Raw genomic sequence first — 6,000 nt, 5'->3', positions numbered from 1 at the left:
GAGGCAGTTCTGAAGGCAAAAGGGGGTCCAACCCGTTACTAGCATGGGGTACCTAATAAAGTGGCCAGTGAGTGTACACTTTTGATTTTGGTTTTGAGAGCTCAGTAGCACTCTCAGTCAACATGGAAACAACTATTGGAACACCCAAAAAGGTCTGTAATCCCAAATTGTTATAGAGGCAAATAACCCCTTGATGCGTGGAATCTAACACAATTATTAAAAAAGAAAGTGTGATGCTAAATTTCAATCCTTGTGATTCAGATGTTGGTGCTTGCTGCTTTATAATCAGCTCTCTCAGCTCTTTTTGTCCCTGCCTCTGCCATCCCTCTTTAGAGGCCACTGTCAATGGCAACAATATAATGAAAAAACAGATATACAACCTGATTTATGAGCTTCATCATATCTAATACAATAACTTGAAATCAGTATTAAAGATTGTCTACATTATGGCCATGAATACCTATTGAAACAATCGCTGAAATACTTCAAAACAAACAAGTACAACTCACTCAACACAAAACCAATCCTAATACAGTCTCCATGCAGTGCAATTTATGCTAATTTAGTGGAAAAAGTGTAAAATGTGTAAAATGTATTGAAACAGTGTTTATTCTCACAGCACTAACTAAAGTGCCCATATTATGTTGGTTTTCGGATTCATAATTGTATTTTGAGGCTGTACCACAATAGGTTTACATGGTTTCATTCTCAAAAAACACCATATTTTTGTTGTACTGAACATTCCTGCGGATCCTTTTTTCCACACTGTGTGTTTAGGTCTCTGTTTTAGCTACAGAGTGAGACATCTCACGTCTTTACTAACTTTGTTGGGAGCAGTAGCTAGGTAAGGCTCACATCAGCAAGAAAGCTCTTTCTCCAACTTTGTTCAGTACAAAGCAGGATTAGCTGGGAGACTTTTTCTAAACGAGGGCACACCTGCATAACCAGGATATGTAAGTAGTTTTTTTGGAGATTATGGTGAACTAGTGTGTGTTGTAGAAGTGTTTTGCCATTGAGAACGAGCTAGCATGCTAGAGCTAGCATGCTAGGGTTAGCCACCTCTTCTCAGCTAGTTCCATAGAAAGCCGTGCAGATTTTGAACAACTCATCTGGAGACTGAAGGCAGGACACAAAAGGTGACTATTTACATAATATGGGCATTTTAAATGAAGACCAGCAGCAGTTTCAACAATATCAAAAATTGTAGTCATTTTTACAATAGTAAGTGATTATTTGGTTTAGATGGGAACTTCATCCAAAGAAGGTAACAGGGCAGTCACTGGAGCTTGTGTACAGTAGCTACTAAACTCTGCATGTCCCTGTAAGTTATACTTCTCCTCAGACTGACAGGATTCTCTGTTAGAGCAAGTAAGAGTGAAAAATATTCAGAGAGAGAGAGAGAGATATGGCTGATGCGCATAGTGCTGATGTGCAGTTTGAGAAGTCAGTTTTAGACGATAGGCTTGCAGACAGACAGACAGGCGGGGAGTGAATGCAACTGTACTATTACTCCCTCGCCAATAGCTTTGGCGTTGCAATGGGTTTCTCATTTAGTCCGTGCCAAGCTGCACAGACTCTGATAAGGCTTCCCGAGCACACACTGATCCACTCTGCTGAATGTATGGTGAGGCAGACAGCTTTGCCTGTACTCAGGAAATCTAGAGACATCATTTTAAATCAATGGGTGTTATGTATTAGCTTAGAAATGTGGGAGTCACTTTAAACTATGAATCATCACTTTTTGCTGCTTTTGACTGGAATTATTGCTCACACTACTGATAACAAGCTCCTTAGAACAGTGTCATGTGGTATATTTATTCAGAAAGCGAGAATGTTGTTTAACCTATCACTCTGACCATGGTATTTCACTCATGGTCATCTTTGACAGCTTACAGCTGATCTTATCAGCTCTCTCCTCTACTGTACTCCCTAACCATACTCCTACAGCCATTGAGGTCTTAATAACTTGACAGCGCATGCTGATCATTCATGCTGCTGCTGCTGCTGTTTACCCAGGTTGCTGCAGATTCCTTCCAACTCCCCAGCCTCCTCTTAGTGTTCTTTGTAGATGGATGCCGTGCACCCTTTTTTGGGATAATAGCTGGTTGGTTTTGCGCCATGGTTTCATAATTATTAATATATACCATAATCGTTTTGCCTTCCAATATTCAAAGGTAGTAGTACTATGTACCTTTGAATATTGGAAGGCAAAAAGATTATGGTTGGCATATTCCCTGCAGTTAGCTAGTGTATTTCATCGTTACTGACAGAGTCCACCTTTTCTTTGCAGGATTCAAGCTCCAGTTACTGTTTCTAGTTTTATCACACTGACAGAAGTCTCCCTGAACATTGATATCAGTCATACAGTGGTATAAAAGCTTTGTTAGGTTGCTGCGCTACATTAAAAACATTCATGAACTATGAGGTGCCTTTCATTGTGAAGCAACCTTAATGAAAATAACAAAGTTAATGCTTACTGTCATCGATCACTTAAAATGCATTTTTAAAACATGGCAAGTCATTTACTTGGCTGGACTAACTTTGTCAAAGTTTTTTTTTAACTTTACATTACTAATTAAGTCTATTAAAAGTCACACAATTAATTTTGTTTATTTTGCCTGACCAGTAGTCTGAAATGCAAAGATATTCAATTTACAGTGACATAAAAAAGAATAAAGCAGCAAATCCTCAAACTTGAGGAGCTTGAACCTACGATTGTTTGGCATTTCTGATTTCTAAATCACTTGACCAGTTAATTGAACATCATAACTGTTTCAGCATTATCTGAATTTACTCTCTACTTGCTAATATTGAAGTGTAATCAGATTTTATTAATCACTAACCTTTAGTATTTTCAGTGACTTGTCTTTCTCACATGTCCAACCAAAGACTGTTACATGCAGGGATTTCCTTTACAGAATATTCAGTATGCTAAATATTGAAATGATAAAGTTAAAGTGTTTTCAGTCACAGAAGAAATTTGGAATAGACAATGAAGCTCACAGTAAGCCGATTAAAACTGCTGCCAACAGCGATTATGCAATATGAGGTTCTCCTGTAACTTGTGTCACCCTTCCCAGATTGGCTCAGCTCTCTTAGACCTTGCTGCCCTCAGGAGCAAAGAGTGTCCATCATATTCATAATTATCTGTAAGGGAGGTCCATCACCATCGCATATTATCAGCACACAGGCAGCATGGCAGTAAATAATCCCATCATTTCAGCCAGAGGAGGTCAGGCAGACATAAATTTAACACCGAACACTTTTACCTCCTGTAGGGCATTGCAGGGAGGTTTCCTCATCTGATGGATTGGTGCCTTTGATTCCCCTTGTCCTCCCTATGTCTATTAGGCATAGCCGAGAACTTATCCAACAAGTACACATCTGAATTCTACTAGATGTATGACTGCTGTGTACCGTTTGAATTTCTTTACTGGAATTCTTAAGAAATTGTTCTGGCGAGAAGCAGTTTACAGCAGACCAGCAACACATCTGTTTTGATGACTTACTTGCACCATTCTCTGCTATTAAGAAATGCCTTTTTGTCGTGTCAGACCTATGTGATTTTCAGTAAGAAAAAATATTTTACACCATGTTCACATGTCTGGAAATACTGAAACCAATATATATATATATATATATATATATATATATATATATATATATGAAATATAAATTAGAGAATGTTAGGTCGAGAATTTAATTTTAAATAACATTTTAACACAAACATCTTCCACACAAACTCAGCCACTTTAGTTGTTGTTCATCAGTGTCACAGCATTACCTCTCACTACTGGAGAGAGGAACATTTGCAAAGTCACAATTTTTTTTTATAGAATTATACAATACAAAACACATTTTTTCACCATTGAGAGATTTGAACCTCTTTAATGTCCATTCCTTTTTGTCCTGTCATACAATTCATTTCCTCTATCATGTCAGGGACTTCGTCTCTGGTTCTCCCTCCTTCTGTTTGTTTCCCCTGCCTGAGATTTATAAAGTGTGAGCTTGAAGGATGCTCTGAGTGGTGAAGAGGAGCTCCGTCTCCGGGACATTGGGCATCCATGGTGCGAGCAGCTTCGGATCACTCACTTAAGTAGCTAACATTTCAAACGGGCAATAAAGAGAGTCCTGGTCCCTCTAGAACAATAAAACAGTGTTAGAGTCAGGGGTGGATGCACTGTAATACAGACAGATATTTCTCTGGCACTGCTGCAGCTGCTGCACTCAGCAGTATAAGAGAAACTGACTCAAAGGACATTCACACCAGCAAAGAAAGAGAGTGTGATTCACTGTAACATGTGTAACATAACTTTCTCACCATGGCCATTGGCCACAGGATAGAATGTGTACCTGGCGTGGTAAGGTCGGTAGGGTATTATTAATCAACATCTGTCATTGCATCAATATTGAAGGAACGTGTCTCCTCTAATTCAAGTCTTAATTGCCTTTTAAAATATTCTTTTTTTTTGACAGTATATTTAGAGTTCAAATATCTTTTTATGATATGTTTCACTTTGTATAGAAATTGTTGTAGGGCAAGAGTAAGTCTGAACAAAGAGGGGATTGTTCTCTCCATATATGACAAGATGTAAAACAGCGTGGGGTTGTTAATTTGTTTCTGTCCTTCTAGAGAAGGTTCAGGGATGAAAGCTAAGTGATGATCCCTCATGTCTGATCCATCTCACGCCTCATTCCGCCTGCAGGAATAACATTGAACAGGGATTTAGCCAAGACCTTGACTTGACTGCCCGCTTGCAGAGAAGAGTGCACTTTGTCTTTGTTGCGTGGGTTTGTAAGTGTGTTGTAAAAAGTAGAAGGGTAGCCATTGTTGAGACCTGTGTGTGTCATTGTGTGTTTCTTTTGCTTTTGTCTTTGCTTGTGTATTCATGTGTGACTGTGAATACAGGTCAAATTGTATGTAATTCTCCCAGTAATAAACTGGAGATACACTGCAATTTATTGGATTGATGACTACCTTTTATAACTTGCTGGTTTGACCTCCACAACCAAGCAAAAAATCCCAACACTTTGATAGATGTACTTGATTACCAAGTTGGAGTACTAAAAATTAGAGGCCAACCTAACCTAAACTAAAGGAGCTACAGTCTTATAATTGCATATATGCTGTCATTTATTCTTGCATGCAATTCATCAACGCAAATTGTTTTTACAACGGCCTTGACATTTTCTTTTAAACCCATCATGAACCAATTGAAAATTGTTGTGGACCAATGTATATTAATCCAAAGCTCAAAATAGTTTCCAACAAAATTATTATTTACTATGTTTGATTAACATTTCCCTTTTAATTACAGTGCCCAACAGTTTTCGGAAATCATTCTGCCTGTATTAGAAATTAAACTACATATTTGTGACCCAAATATTTGTCTTTTGTAGTAACAAAAAGGCTCGGGGCTCAGTGTCACACACTGTAGGGAATTCATAAAACGTTTAGAGATGGACTTATTTGTGGTTTTCTGTCTTTTCATGGTATTTGACAATATGCAAAATGTGCAACAATTCCAACCTTAACCTTAAAGCTGAAAATGAGCTTGATGACAGATATTTCACTAATTCAGCAAAGTAGGTTGTACTTTATGTGACTACCTTCCAAAATGACCCACATGAATAATCGTTATCGTTGCCACTGAGGCTAAGATCTGGTGAACCACTTGGTCAAAGTTAGGGAAGGATCACACCAATAGTGGGGCGCATTAAACGGGTTCCGGCGCCCTTATGTTGGGTTTTTCTTTAATATCAAGTTAAGTCATTTTTTGTCATTTCCACATACCAAGTATTTGTCTCAAGATTACTTATTTTTAGACTTTAGACAGTAAGCCAATTTACATACATGAAGAGCAGTACGTGTAATAAAACAAATCACGTTTTCTTCTTACTAAAGCTTGGCTCACACTCCCAGTGTCAGGTCAAGCACTTGAGTTTAATGGAGAGCATGTAGTCTTAAAGGTTATTGAGGACTTAATCTTGGGTCATCCT

General features: G+C 38.2%; 1 protein-coding gene and 1 long non-coding RNA gene across 3 annotated transcripts in view; one reads left to right on the top strand and one right to left on the bottom strand.

Moving 5' to 3' along the window:
- LOC117955439 overlaps positions 1–5,103 on the bottom strand; it is a 24,427-nt gene extending 19,324 nt beyond the window's left edge. The window contains exon 1 of the long non-coding RNA XR_004659044.1: positions 5,089–5,103. This is a non-coding gene — a long non-coding RNA (uncharacterized LOC117955439). The remainder of the gene's footprint in view (positions 1–5,088) is intronic.
- Positions 1–6,000, top strand: part of fstl4 (follistatin-like 4) — a 196,147-nt gene that overhangs the window by 124,302 nt on the left and 65,845 nt on the right. The gene's annotated exons all lie outside the window — the stretch shown is intronic.

Source organism: Etheostoma cragini, chromosome 13 (assembly GCF_013103735.1).
Source record: "Etheostoma cragini isolate CJK2018 chromosome 13, CSU_Ecrag_1.0, whole genome shotgun sequence".
NCBI classification, from domain to species: Eukaryota; Metazoa; Chordata; class Actinopteri; order Perciformes; family Percidae; genus Etheostoma; species Etheostoma cragini.
Note: the sequence above shows the minus strand (reverse complement) of the source record. Positions and strands in the feature narration are given on the sequence as shown.